Source organism: Megalobrama amblycephala, linkage group LG14 (assembly GCF_018812025.1).
Source record: "Megalobrama amblycephala isolate DHTTF-2021 linkage group LG14, ASM1881202v1, whole genome shotgun sequence".
NCBI lineage: Eukaryota > Metazoa > Chordata > Actinopteri > Cypriniformes > Xenocyprididae > Megalobrama > Megalobrama amblycephala.
The window spans coordinates 1762103-1778478 of NC_063057.1; positions in this window are offsets into that span (position 1 = coordinate 1762103).

Sequence of the window (16376 nt, forward strand, 5' to 3'; positions counted from 1 at the left end):
GTACTGTTTAGAATTACACCTCAAATTGTGTGGCTTGCTGAGGTGTGCTATTATTTTCCAAAAGGATCAGACTCATGATTTTTGCCAGACAATAAAACTCCATAAATTCCATAAAATTACACTGAAGGAGGGAGCTGCGCCAGAATATCAAAGACTCTTTAGACTTGGGACAGTAAACAACCACTTAACAACTGAACAACCCTTGCAACCATATAGTCCTAAAGAACACCTTAACAACTGTATAGCAATGCCCTAAACAATCACAGTGACAATACTCATATTTACTTAAGAAATACTTGTCTAAAAGCAAGAAAATTACTCAACTTTGCAATCGCAACTATTCTGTTTATGAGAAAACTTATTTGGAATCCATGCCGTCTTATACTAGATTATTGTGCTAATAAAAATGTGTTAAATTTATAGGTGATATATGAAATATTAAACACAAAAAGTCCCCGTTTGACTTTGAGGAGTATATAATTCATGTTGATTATTCTATAATTATCAAGACACAAAACAAGACTTACATAGATTTCCCCTTGTTTGGAAATCCTGCTGGTTGCCACAAGAGGCTAATTAGCTGTAGCAATTATCATGCTAGCCTAGTGGTTATTATGACTTCAAACTGGGCCCAAGGTGCATCGAAATTCAGGTGGTGGTCTGACTTTGAAAACTCTTTGCAGTCCGCAGTTCATGTGTTCTTATTACACAGGGAGCCAGAGACTGGGTTTGTTTGGTCTAACTTAGTGTGACCATGAAGGTCATGTAATCAGCAAGGAAAAAAGGAGGTTTGAGCTCAAGTAATTACTCAGCTCTAATTACAGTAGCTGGCTTCCAAGAAAGGTGGAATACTGGGTCTTGCTGTGTAATTTCACAGCCTCAGTTTGAAACTTAGGAATAAAAATATGTCTGTGTATTTAATGACTGCTACACCACAGCTATGAATGCGGTAAAGACAGAGAAGATGACCCTTTGACTGGTAAGCAGTTTTAAATAACTTGCCACAAGTTTATTTATTAAAATCGACTCCTCTTTGTGTGTATTAAGATGGTTGTTGCAAGTTCATTTAAACACTCCCCAAAAGACACCACCTAATAGATACTAAATGTTGCTGATATGGAAATTAGCCTTGATTACGTCATGAATAGGCTAAAACCAAAGGGGGGAGGAGGGACATATGGTCATCACTGACTAACCCTCTATATCAAAACTGTATTATTTCAATTTAAAAATATTCTTTGAATCTCCAGAAAATTACATCAAAGTCTTGATTTACCAGATTACAAATTGGAATCACATTCCACAGTCCTTAAAAGCATCAAAATAGTTAATTCTCTGCAACTCAGCCCATCCTCTTAACTGTGCTATGCAGAGCGGTAAGTAACATCTTCTGAACGTAGAATTCTGTGGGGTGGATTTGTTGCCACAGTTGGATATCTCATTATGCTTTCCACAACCTTGCCTGAATTACTTCGCAAGTTCCTAGAAGTCAGGGACATATCGAAACTGGGGAAAAAACACTTTCAGCACATAAGTGTATAATGGAAAAGCTATACTGACTGAAATGTTTCAACATAATGTGGACATGACAAAAATTACATACACCATATCATATGTACCAAGTAACAGAAAGCACAATATTTTCTTAACAAATTAATCAATACAAGGTAAAATGTGTTATTTTTGCACCACTAGCAACACCAATCAGAACTGCAAAGATAATGACTTTTTTTTTCTTTTTCTTCAAACAAGTTTTAAAGAACAGGTAGTCCAGCCACAAACTTGTGCCATTACTTGAGCCAGTGCTGGACACTCAATCAAACTGCAGATCCACTTGGTGCCAATAAGTGTGAAAACTACCCACTTCACTTTTACCAAACCTTTGAGCTTACTAGGATAGGAACAAGTGGTGTATTAACATACAAGTATAAGCAAAACTTCATTAGATATAACATAGTCCAGACCCCTGGGCATAAATTGCTCATGATCAACAATAAACATTGGCACATCTCAATCTCGACTGGCATTCAGAATCAATGTTTCTGATTCTGTTTGTGTGCAGACTATAACATGGAAGGGAAAGAAGGGGTTCCTGTTCATTTATATGCATTAGGTCTTCAGAAAGCCTGGCAATTAACAGATTTCATCCAACACACTGCACAATGAAATTGAGTTTTAAGGCCAAGAGAAACATTTTGGCAGCTTTCAAAATTTGTTACTAACCTTAGTGTGGTCTCAGAGGGGCTGAAACTTTATGTTGAGTGGAGGGTGTGTTCACGTGATTAAAAAAAGAAGAGCCGAGGAGGCCAAGCTGTCATTGTGATTCTGACTAAAATCTATGTATATTTTTTATTTACTGTATATTTATTTAATATAAAGTTATGTGTTAAATAAGCTGTATTATGCTGCGTTCACACCAAACGCGAATAGAGCGTCAAATTCGCGTCTACCGCGTCTAGTTTGCCGCTTGAACATTTTGAATGCATTCGCGCGTCTAGAGTCCGAGGCGAAATCCGCTTCTTGTGGGAGGGGCAAGTGCTAGGCGGTTGTCTGTTTGCAAGATGGCTGATGTTGATCGTGCGTTCATCGAGAGAGCTACCGCTTTGTATTTGCTCTGGAGAGCAGAACAGCGGCGTAGGGGTCAGCGTCGCGGGAAGGCTGCGGGTCGATAAACGTGTACGTGACTCAAAAGTGAAATGTGTATTTACAACTTACCAGGTTGCCCAATCTCCTCACCGACACTCTTCCAAGCGAGGTCCTTTTTATTCCTGTCTGAAGTATGAACTTGTGTCATAAATCTCTGGGTGACTGCTCACTGAAAATATCAGTCGTTCCTCCATTTTGAATGAGTGACTCCGGGCGGGCCTGCCGCCACATCAGCAAGCAGTCTCCTGATTGGTTAACGCGGCGTGAATTTACGCCAAAGTTCAAATTTTTCAACTCGGGCGTCAGACGCGAATTCGCGTCAAACGCTAAATGCACAAAAAGCACCATTCGCGCGTAACACGTGAAACGCGCAATTCGCGTCTTCCGCGCCGCGAGACCTCCAGACGCGCGTAAACGCGTCTTTACATTGACTTAACATTCAAATCATTCGCGCCAGACGCTCTATTCGCGTTTGGTGTGAACACAGCATTACAGTAATGACAATCCAAAGAATTCAGCTTTTTTTAATAAAAATATTTTTATGGCAGTATATACGGCAGTTTTTCCTGTGTTATCGAAAAACAATATTTTTCAAGGTATTGTATAAAAGTTAGAAAACACTACTAACTTCCGGAGGCCAAATCATCCACCACACAATTTTCTTATGTTTATGTCATTGACTTTGGCGGGGTCACATTAAAATCTTCTTCAGAGAACATTATGCTTCACATTATGCTTCATTATGTTTCTCAAAAAACATCTTTACATAAATGCATCTCTATTTAAACATGTATTTGAGAAGAGCTTTCTAAAACATCTTTATCCTTACGTTTTTGCTGTCATACAGAAGTCAGATAACACGGACTCATTAAAGTCTCATTAGGCAATCTTTGCCGTCACTGATTTTAAATTCGCCATTGACTGATAAAGCACTATACACACAGCTGACATGTTTATTTCCATTATAAATAAAGTTCTTAACGAGATAAACAAAAGTTCATTGTGTAATTCACAAAAAGCTAAACATTCACATGCACCTACACTGGTCTGATTTCTTTGTATAGGCCTCATCTTCCCAGTACGCCACTGGTGCAATATTCATTAGCAAGTCCTAATGAGCTTTTATAAGGTTGTTTTTTCCAGTAATTTTAATTTGCAGTATACAATACACTTTCAGAAGCAGTGGAGGGCTATTGTGTAGCTTATTCAGGCATTATTAAGTTTTTTTTTTTCAGTCATCATTAACATTGGCCAAGCCTGATTACTGCACAATATGAAACACAGCACAGATAAAGACCCACCTGCACAGCGTTCCCTCAGGTGCTTCCAAGAAAAACAGACAATTTGCATCAGCAGTAAAACTGGAAATGCCAACCATGAACAAATCCGCCAACTCGAGAGGTAACTTGTAATCATTTAGGCAACCTCAACAGCATAGAACAAATGAATAAACAGCTTTTAAAGCACACTGAACATTTCAACAAAGATAAATTAGTGCTGACAATTTCCATATTGTGGAAGAGTTAACATTTTACTTGAGAGAGACACATTTTTGTTCCTGAAGGGTTTAAGGGGAATCTAGGTTCTTTAGTGGTTCACCATGCTTCCAGCACATTAGCCTACTGTGGCACTATCATTTGTTATTTTGGCAGTTCGGTTGTCATTAAATTACTCCCAAGCTCGGGCTCCATCTGAATGGCAGTTTAAGGAGTCAGCACTCTATTAGGCTCATAATAGAGACAATCTCCACCGTTTTTATAAGTAACAACCCTTTCTGGGCAATAATATTCTTTTCTCATTTTTCACCCACTCAAAGCAGCATGTTTTTCACCACCAGAGAATGGCCATAAAAGAGAATGCCAACACTGGCACAGGTGTATATCAATTTGGCATATTAACTAAATATTTTCAGATGATAAGTGACTACTTCTTAAGACCCTCAGACAGCACACTAGTGGTCAGCCCACAGTCTGTTTATTGAGCTCCTCTAAAATACTGCAAACAAAACTGGCAAGAGTTGATTAAAATCAGCAATTCCAGTTGTATTGACTAATCTAACTAAAGGCTGGAATACACTACACAACTTTTGCTCAGATTTTTGGCCTGATTTGCAGATTTATGAGTCGAAATTAGTCGGTTCAGATTATGATTCCATCCAATCAGAGATGATCAAAACATGTTTGATATTTTGAGCTGATTTTAGAACAAATATCATAGTGTATGACATAGGGATGCACCGATCCGATATTCAGATCGGGTATCGGCTCCGATACTGCCATTTTTCCGGCCGGACGGGACCGATCCAAATCCGATATTGTGTGAGTACTATTCTGTGTTATTGTTAAGCTCCACAAAAGGCATAAAAACATTAAAAAGCACCATATGGTTTATGTGCACTATATTCCAAGTGTTCTGAAGCCATCCTATAGTTTAATTTGAGGTACAGATGAATATTAAAGTTGTTAAATTAAAGTTCATGTAAATGCCTCCCTCCGCCGCAGCTGTCAGCCATTCTCCATTCAGCATTCAGACTGTGTGTCGCATTCGGTTACGACAGTCAACACAATGAAACTCTCTCCAAGATGAGTCAATGTTTCTATTATTATACTTCATCTGTAAATAACGATACCGGTAATACAATACGCATCAATATATCTTCACTTTGTGCTTTTAACTTTTCAATGCGAAGCGCTGCCGCTGCGTGCTGTGACTCCATGATGCTTCAAGCGCATCATTCTGCACACGGGATGCGCATAAGCGCTTTGTGCCGCTCTGTATGGGAGCCGTTCATATTATAATACTTTTGCGCAATGAAAGATTGTTAATAGCATTTTTTTTGTTCTGTCCTATCTATCATATGTTGCTGCCTCATTAAAAAAAAACTCCGCTATAAATTTAAAAGAAATGTGTTTTAATTTTATAGTATAGCCTATATTTATATATAAATACATTTAGTTTATGTTATAGCTCAAACATTCATGAAAAACAAGCCATGAGTCATGGATGAAGGAATCAGCTGGACTCCTGTTTATTTTGAATGTCTACCCAGCTACACTGTAAAACTCAATAAGTTCAGAATACTCAAAACATTTGAGGAAACTTATTACCTCAAAACATTTAAGTTAACTAACTTATTTTTTTTAAGTTAGTAGAACTTAATTTTTTGTGGGGGGGCAGGGCCGAGAGCCATGGAAGTGGAAGTGGGATATATCATGTTTTCATACATAGCATTTATTTTGCCACTCTCTGGTGCTACAACAGTTCATTTACAATGAGTTACACACTGATACTAGACACACTAGATACACACTCATACTAGACACACTGGTAATGGCTGTCAGAAGGAAAGGACAAACTGACCTCCACTCCTAAAGTCTCATTTCTTCATCAGAAGCACACCTACTGCTTCTAAAAACACAAGGACAACTTGTCAACAAATCCAAGGGGTTCCATAAGCCCTGTCTCTTTGCTCCAAGCCCACTTTCAAGTGCTCAAACAAAAGAGAGTCATACCAAGCTCGTTATCTCTTTTCAGAGAAAAAAGGCATAAAATTGCTTGCTGACAGTGTTTTTAATGCATAAAGAATGACCTTAATAACTTGTTTCATCTTATGTTAAAACAATTTAGTAGATACATGAAACAATCTTTCAGAGAGTTTAATCTGGTAAGCTTTAAGCAGACATCAATGCGTAGGTAAGCATTATTTCTCTTCTGTTAACTACATTGAAAGTGGTGTACTGGGGACATTTAAAACACAAGACCACTATTATGATTACAAAAGGTCTTGTTAAAGTAATCAAGGATTTGACCTGAAAAGAAAATTAATTGCCTGCCATCACAATACAATTCCTCTAGCTTTTGAGAGCTATGGTTTCTTGCACCTTTTATGTTGAGAGAAAGGAAAGAATTAAAGTATTTCATTTACAACATAAACAGTTTTCTCAGCCAGTGAGCAAGAAATATGCCAGCATTCTGTATTTGCCAGTGCTAATCTATAGTTCAATATAATACTGAAATTGAGTGAATCTCTAATCCTCTTAATAATAAAAACTAGAAAAACAAATACCACAAATGTTAGTGCTATTACTATTAAAGTTCAATGCACACAAAGTCTCTCATCAGGAAATACTGCAAAGGTAATTAATGTTATTTTTTCATTTACCCTCAGTTTAGACTGGGTGATACCCAATTTCTCTCATAAATAACTGACAAAGAAACTCTTCTGTAGCAGAAAGAACAATTAATGGGCTACTAATGATATGGAACAAAAATGCACAAGAACTGCATTATACTGAAACAAATCTCAGTGAGCTTTCACACTTTGGTTCTTTAGGTTGGTATAAAAGTGGCTTTTGGATCCAAATAGTACAATGTGAAAATACAACAGTATAGCAGGGGTAAGAGGGTGGAACTGAAGCCAGACAAAATCAAATTTATGCTCTTCTTTGAACAATTCTTAAAATCATAGATATAAAAATCACAGCATGTCTTTCATTATTACTTATCTTTGAATAATACTGAGAAATATGCGAAGGCAAATAAAGACAGCTGGTTCTGGAAAGTAATGAATATTGAATTACGAGATGATTTCATAATGAAGATGCTATCGTGGCAGAGCAGAACAGATTGTGGTAATTCTGAACGTCCGGCTTCATTCCACTGACCATTCATCACCTCCGGCCCCGGCTCTGCACTGAGATGGCAGCGGCGGTGGCCAAGAAGGCTGAACACCCAAGAAGACTTGCGTAAGAATGGTGGAGAAATATGGAAATCTGTCCTGCTGTTCCACTCTGACCCTGTCACTTTTCATCTCGCCCAGATGGCCATAGTTCCAAAGTTTTTTTTTTTTTTTTCCAAAGTGGAGGAAGTATACAGACAATCCTTTTCTACCACCAGCATGGGGTACAGTTAGATATGATTCATGGCCCCTGTCAAGTCTCTCTTTATTGCAGATTGTTTAAACCAGAACACTGGCAGGTGTTATGACTTAATGACACCCCCCCCCCCAATTCTCCATCCATATAAAAGTTAAAGCAAAACAAAGTAGATGCAATATGTGCAACCCATGCAACAATGCAATCAGTTGTGTTCTGTGGTCATACAACTCAATACAGGTTCTGAATCCTCAGGGAAGACAACCAGCACTGTCCAATTCAGTAAACCACTATGGGCTTAATTGCTGAAACTGGATTGTGTTGTTCTTTTATTACCTTTTGAATTGCATTGTGGCTTACGAGATTCTCTCTTGTCAGAATCTCTGCAGCAAAACGTAACTGATCAACGGTAAAAAAAGTCTTTGTTTTAGGGGATGTATGAGATAACAGCTAATTAAGAAACACCCCCAATCTTGCTGTGCCCCTTGGATCAGGACTAAATCAGTGATATAATGGATTTTTTTCCATTACTGGATAAGTACAGAGGATTATGACTCTTGAGAAGGGAACTGAACTTTTCGATTGCAAAAATGATTCGACAAGCAGCTACCTGTTCTAATGTAGGGTAATTAATTTTTGCCTGATAACATTGTTGTGCTTGAAAGATTCTTTTTTTCTCTAAACTGAGCGAGACATGCGCTGTAATTGCTAAACTATGATCTGAAATTTCTTTCACACTTTTACTGCTGTTAGTAAAACTACTTTTGATAAGGAGAACACCAACACTTAAGCTCTGTCGGAAACTAGTTGATGCTAAAAGCTGTCCATCAGCACACTGAAAATGTGAAAGACACATCATAGAGTACAAGCTGACAGTCTATAATGCTGAAAGATGATGCAGTTTAAAGGGTCATCAAACCATTCTCAAGTTTGTCAAGAGACTTGAAAGGCCCATTAAAAAGGATGACAGACCCTTTTTGTGCCATCTCTGGCTCTAGCATTTGGGTCAGCATGAATGACTATGTCTGGAGGGGCTAAAACTCAATACCCAGTCCCTCCTCATAAATGTGCAATTGAGCCATAATAAGACATTTTTTGTAGAATTAAAAGCTTTGCTTACAACAAGACCACTGGTTGCTACATAAAGTTTGTAGAAAAAGATGTTTTCTCTCTCATTTTGAAACATAAGCCTAAGCTGAAAAGAATAAACAGGTGTGCTCAAGCATATCTCATTTAAAGTATCTAAAAAAAAACTGTTGAATAACTTTCTAAGATCCCATCCAATTAACCTTGAAACTTTGCAATCCAGCGGTTATTTCCTCTCTGGAAACACTTACTGTAGCACAAAAAACACCGTAAATGTAACAGTCTAGCAGCGGACTAATAAAAACCTGTGCAGCCTGACTCAGAAATTAAGTAAAAATAGTCAGATTAGAGCTTACAGTTTTAAGAAGCAGGAAAAAAAATTCTCATCAAGTGGTCCGTGAACAGCCTGTAGAATGGGACAAAGACATGGCTTTAAAAGTACAGAGCTCCTTAATAATACACGAGAAACAGCTTAGACACGTGTGAAGATGTCAAGGGTTGAGATGTCAGCTATATAAAAAGATTTTCAGCACATATAACATACATTGTCTCTAACCTCTCAGCAAATATCTCTTCTGCTTCAGCTGGAATGGTACAGTATATTTTTTCAAGCTTAAGGCACTGTAGCACCAGGCACTATCAGATCAAATATGAACATGTAAAATATGTTTCTCCGCACCATCTGAAATAGATATTGTGAAACAAACATGAGTGTTTTTCTTCCTGTGGTTGTCAGTACAAATCTAGTAGTTTCCAAAAATCAAAAGGAATTGGGAATGGAGAAATGACAATTTGATTTGACATCCCTGGCTAGGATATTGATTTCCTGCTTGACAAACCTCACAGTCATTTACTACTAGTGGTCTGAGCTCAGGGAATGGGCTTCCCAACTTCCGAACAAATCCACTCTTTGAAATAGCACAGCTGGAAGGTGTACGGATTATTGAAATACAGAACAAAGTTGAAGCCAGTAATTCCCAAAGGTGTGCAGCTGTGTATGAATCTGTATGCTTTGCACATGTGTGCATTAGTAAGCTTTTCTGGCATAAAGACAGGCAGGTGCAGCTCAGTAGGGGAACACCATTCAACTGCTGCCTTTGAGATACCTCCTGAGGATTGTGGGATTGACAGCCTGAGGGTGGCATGCCTACTAGAGAGGGTGTCTTCTCTTGAGACCCTGCTTCTCCTGTCATATTTTCTTATCTGTCAATGCCAATTAAAGAAGGCTAAGACACTTCATGAGTCATTTCCTGTCAGGAAGGAAGCCATTGCTCTTTTGTACCACTGTTCATAGATTTTGGAGTCTGAGCTGTGTGTTTCTGAAAGGTTTCAGGGAGCTCTGCATTGGGTTTCATTTACATTTAACGATGAGCAAACTTCAAAATTAAAAGCACAGAGTGGGATAGAAGTGTCAAAGAGTCTCACTTCCTGTCTCTACCTTACAGATGTTATTGGATTACAAATTCCAGGAGTATAATATTGTTACTGTTATCTCTTGTGTATCTTAGATTTTTTTTTTTTTTTTTTTTTTTTTTAAAGAACCTGTGCCTAATCAACCACAGTCCTTATTTACACATTAGCAATTGGACAGAGTCTCCAGGAAAAAAGTAGCACTGTTGCAAAAATAAAAAAAAAATAAAAAAATTCTTCACTGGTTCTGACACACTATGTGAAAACAGGCCATTTTAAAGTGAGTGGCAGTAAAGACTTTCTCCAATGCATCTGAAATAGGCAATTGATTCCTGAGAGTGACATTTGATAGCGTTGTATCTATTGAGCCAAACTTAGACATCAGATGGAATAAAAGTGGGAGACAGACTCGGGGGTGTTTACACAACACCATTTAAAATTTAAAAAACTAAAAATGGAAAACTTTTTATGCGTTTTGGCCATTAATTTACATGACAACCGCATTCTGGGGGCCTGGAAATGCAAACTTTTGAAAACAGGTTTCAAAGTACAAGTTTTCGAAAACAATACCGTTATTGTCTATGTGTAGCCTATACTACTAAAACTTGAATTTGTGAAAACGGTGAAGTCATGTACATGTGTATTATGTGTTCAAACTATAGGCACACAGTTTCTTTACAAAGTGATATTAAGTACTGGCCTGGGAGCATAATACAGCAATTTTAGTCATTTTCACAAATTACAGGTAGATTTTAAGAATCAGTTTCACAAAGGCAGGAAATTTTAAAGATGGCAGAAAAGTGCCAGAAAACTTTCGGAGCCAGCAATTAGAAAATTTTGGTTCAAGCAGAAACAGTATTTTACATTCCAAAATGGTAACTGTTACAACAAATCAACAAAATGGTGACTGTTCCAAACCTGTATGAATTTTTTTCTTATGCTGAACACAAAACATATTTTGAAGAATGTCAGTAACCAAACATTTGATAGCACCCCATTGACACCCCCATTGGCCTGTTTGGTTACCCATATTCTTTAAAATATCCTTTTTTTGTGTTCAACAGAATAAATTCATACAGGTTTGGAACAACTTGAGGGTGACTAAATGATGACAACATTTTTATTTTTGTGTGAACTATCCCTTTAACATCTAAAAACAGCACTTGTTAGTGATCTACGGCAAGCTGTTAATCCTAATCACACTATTAAATGATACGGTCATTAAGGGTGGAGTAGTAGGATATTGATTATCCATGTGGTCTGCCTTATTTTTTTCCCCCTGTTCAATACATCTCTCACTCTGCAGTGATGAAGCAAACTAACAATCAATGTAGAAATGTATGTTGTAAACCTAAAAGCATGTCTGATAATTCAGGGGGGAAAAAAACCCTTTAACTTGATCGTATCATCTATCTTTGACACAGACACAATTATTTAGCTCACAATTACAGTCTCTGGGACCACAGAAGTTTGCATACCAATCGAATGGTTAAATGAATCTCATTTCCCATATTGAATTCATTCAATGTATTCATTTACTCAAAGGACATAAAAATAGTGTTTGCCACCCAGCTAAGAGAGCAATGAAGTCAGATCAATCCCATGGTTCAGCCTGGCTGCCACAGTGTAATGAAAAGGTTGTTTACAGGAGCATGTGTGAATTTGATCTGTTTAACTGTGTGTCAGCCTAAATGCAGAGAAGCTCCAGCTTCCATGCTGGAACAGGATTTGGCCCATATCAAATGTCCAAAGCTTGCAGCTATAACTGACATATTCTTAATAGCTCTTTTTCAAAACTCAGTTGCCTTACTGTCTATTGCCTACATTAGGTAGTTACCTTCTAAGGCAGCATCCAAACTGTCATGGAATTTCATAAGCGGCCAATTTGAATTGCTCTACATAGGCAGCATTTAACTCTCATTCCAATTTTGGCATTAACAAATGTCTAAGCTAGAGCAATACAAAAAAAACCAAAAACAAAACAACAACAACAACAACAAAATAAACAGCACCATAATTACTTTAAATCAATACTATACATATTACTACAAATGTATTTAGATTAAAAAAAAAACCTCTCTGCTTGTCACAAATTATCCTAATTGGCTTGCTTTATTAATAAAAAAATAAATGCCATGATACATTAACATCTAGCTTTCTTAAAGCAGCATGCCTTTAAAAACAGCCACCTTTTGAAATGAGAAAGCTAAATTCCTTGCTAAAACTTTCCATTATTATCACAAGGTAAATGAGATTTGTGCCAGAATTCCATTCATAAACACCATATAAAACATGAAACCATTATAGACCATAAAAATTGAATATTCTAGTTCCAAGCATTCCCTGAAGAACATATATGACTGCAATATAGCAATGTATGAATGTGTAGCAGTAATATGAGGCATGGGAATCATACTAGAAAACCAATAGCAATGAACACAGAACAAAAGTATAAGCATTCAAATGACTTCAGTGAAAGAAAAGTGGCTAGTTTTTGACCCAGCCCATGGGGCTAGTAAAATAGACAGTGATATGTTGCAGTTTTGAGACCAGTCAGCTTTGAGATGAAGTGCTAGATGTTAAACCAGACACAAAAGGTAGCAGTATGTCATTAACTCTACCAATATGGCTGCCTGTTAGAGCTCCATATTGCCGCGGGCACAACACCAAACCATCAGGTGGTACAGAGGAAACAGCATTCATTTATTTTCTTTTGTGCTCCAAAACAATGTGGAGAGACTCATAGCCTCACAGTGCCAGGCTGCACAGTGCATTTTTCCACTATGTTCACAAAACAAGAAAAAAATAAATAATAAAAAAAAACTGCATCCATTAATATCATCTGACCACTCCAGGGATTTAGCCTTTCCTGAGCAAAAAATGATCTGGAGAGGTTTAGTGGTGCTGGAACCGAATTAATTCATTTGTAGTATAAAGAGGAAATACAAATGTAAATGAGTTGAGTCTTCATTAAATGGCAGACAATAAACAATACGTTTTATGTTTATGCAAATATTTCATTTTAATTACAGGAGGCCATCTGATGTAAAAATTGCAATAATGAACAATGACCACAAAAAGCAATACAGTAAATCCCCCTCCGCAAAAGAAGCTAATGAGCTATGAGACCAGTGTCAATTTTGCATAATTACAGACAGAACATATTCAGAAATCAAATTAATTGCCTTTTTTCCTGATAAGAGTCCAATTCATTGAATTTGTTGAGGCTGAACCAGGAATGGCACCTACATCCAATAAATATGTCACTTGCTCTTCATTCTTTGTTATTATGGTCTTGGCGCGTCACAGAGACAGTATATGCATTTAGTTCTATGCCGTTCTCATGATAACTGCGTTGAGTGGTCCCAATGGTGCATCACAATACAGTCACGACTCCTGCTATTGATACTGCGCCTTATCTTTCAGGCCCAGTCCCGCCAACATCTCGCAAACACAAGCATGCAGCAAAACAAAAGACTGACTAAAAAGCCTCAGGGTCGTCGTCATTTCCATGGCAACCGCTGTTCCAGTCAAATATAAATGTATGAAAAGACATGTTGGTTAAATGTGAAGGACAGTGACACGCTCCTACTCACACAATTTGCTTTCTCTTAAAGAGATGGAATTAGATGAGTAGGTGGGAGAAAAGAAAGGTATAGAAAAAGGAAAGAAAGTTTTACAGTATTTTAGTGCATTGCTATGTGGTTACTAGAGTGTTTCAGATGGTTCTGGCCCCAAGTCAAAAACAGGGGGGGGTCCAATCCTGCTCCTGGAGGGCCACTTTCCTGCAGAGTTTAGCTCCAACCCTAATTAAACACACCTGAACCAGCTAATCAAGGTCATACTAAGCATACTAGAAACTTCCAGGTAGGTGTTGAGGCAAGTTGAAGCTAAACTCTGCAGGACAGTGGCCCTCCTGGACCAAGTCTATGACATTCTGGTCTCTTGATAAGGCTTTGGTCGATTGCAACTCTAAAGGATGTTTTCACATACAAGTGCAAGCACAAATGGTGGGACGATTGCACCAGAGAATAAATCTTGAACCTTAAGGATGGGCAATATCAGTGATACTTGTCTTAAGCAAGCACCACTAATAACAAAGTCCCTTGTGTAAATAGCAGCATCAAAGCTCATTCCATTCAATTAACCACATTAAACACTAATATTCATGGCATGTCGCTGTATCGTAATCCCAACTCTATGAAAAATAAGAAGCACAGCTGGTCAGCTCCGAGACCGAGTTTCCATTACGAGCAGACAGCTCACACAGAGGCACTGAGAGTGTTTACACGCTGAGTTACGGCCTACTCCTAAGAGACGCTCCGCTTTTACCAGTGGACAAACATCAAGCTCAGTGCTGTCAGTCAAACTGGCCCCCAAATCCCAAGCCTCCCAAAGCCCCCGGTCCCTCCCACCACAACGGCATGTTAACTGAGGCATGGACACTCGCCAGACTCCCTGGACTTCACTCTTCCGCAGTACATGGACAAACTGTTTTGGAAAAAAATCATGACATCACATGAAGTGTGAATTATCCAATGTCCTGCTAGTTAGAAGCTTTTCTACTTTCTCAGGCCAGAAACAAAGACATATACACTCAAAACATGAATTCATGCTCAACATATTGCAAGAATGTGATCTGATTATTTGTAACTGATGCACTCAAGGTGGCGATAGCATTATCTTCAAATGTCTGTTCCTTTAAGCTGAATGTGTTTTATATATATATATATATATATATATAAAATGAATTTCACGTATTGTGCATCATATTCGAGTACTCTTATTAGTTAGACACCTCCTGTTTTTTTGTGGGCTGGTTTAACAATAACTGTAATACTCTAGTGCAGTGTTTCCCAAACCTGTTCTGGATGCCCCCGACCAATACACAATACACATTCTCCCTAATCTAACACACCTGATTCAACTCATCAACTCAGTGATAGAGACCTGAAATGGCTGTGTCCGATAAGGCAGAAATCTAAGATGTTCTGTGGTCGGGTACCTCTTGGACAGGTATCAGATTTACAAAATTTTTGTTAAATGTGACTTGTTAAATCTATGGACTTACAGTGCATGAGCAGAGAATTTATATTTAAAAACCAATGCACAGCAGCACAACCACACAAAGCACAGGCACACATTTTAATTTGCACAATAATGTTTGCACATCAATTTTATTTCGTGCAATTGGATTTTGGTGGAAGTCTCATAAATTCGGTGAAATTAGATCAAACACTTTCATTTACAATTTGTCACAATGTAATTATGTCCAGCATTATTGTCCAATATTAGGGAAAGTGCAATGTGACTAATATCACAATGGAGAAATGTTTTCACCCTTTGGTGGTCTGAAAGCTTCCACCCACATATTCCAATTAAATTTCTCAAGCCCAAAGAGGAACTTTTGGCTGCATCGAGTTGTCTAGCCATTCATGTGAAAGGAAGGCACTAATGAAAGAGATGAAAACAAGACAACATGACATTTGCTTAGTGAGTGATGTGGCTGGCCTATTTCCATATTAATATATAAACATGCAAATGCATGGTTTGAAGTGCCTAATTAGTTGTAAGAAGTATGAATTTGTTAATAAACATTATTTATGGAGTTTGTCTCTGTTCCTTGATTTCTCAGGTTAGACAGAAGATACAGAAAGTTCTGTAAAGTATTGATAATGGGGCTCCTTTCAAGTTTTAAGTGATTAATGGTATAATGGTATAAACACTAGTTACCAACCAAAGTTCTTAAACATGTCTGGTGACTATCTTTGAATAAGAGGAAAGAACTTCTGATCTGTAGGTGGGGTTATGTCAAAAATGAGCATTAACACTAGAGGGAAAAAAAAGAAAAACAAACAAACAAACAAAAAAACTCTTTGCTCTAAGACTATCAATCAAATCATACTGTTCAAATTTATAATGGCTCTGTGCTCTCTGCTAGCTCTGTGAAAGCCATTAGCCATGTCTACATATCTCAGATTATATTGTGGGGAAAAGAACATTTTATTGGTAATTGTTGTAGAAAATCATAATTTTGAAAGAAAGTTCACCCAAATTATGTCATCTGCTCACCAAGTTGCTCAAAACCTGGTAAGAAGACAGGAATCCTCACAAAAATAAAATTTAATCCTCACAAAAATATATTGTGTGTCTTTAGAATATAAATAGGTTGTATGGACTAACTTATGGACGTTTTAGTCCCTTTGGAGCTTGACATTTCCAGAAAATATCCATTCTGCTCCTTTGTGTTCTAAAGAAGAAAGAAAATATCACAGGTTTGGATCAGCATGAATGTGAATAGATGGCAACTCACAACAGCATAGTCTGCTTTTGTTTCACACTCACCTAAATCTTAGCAAT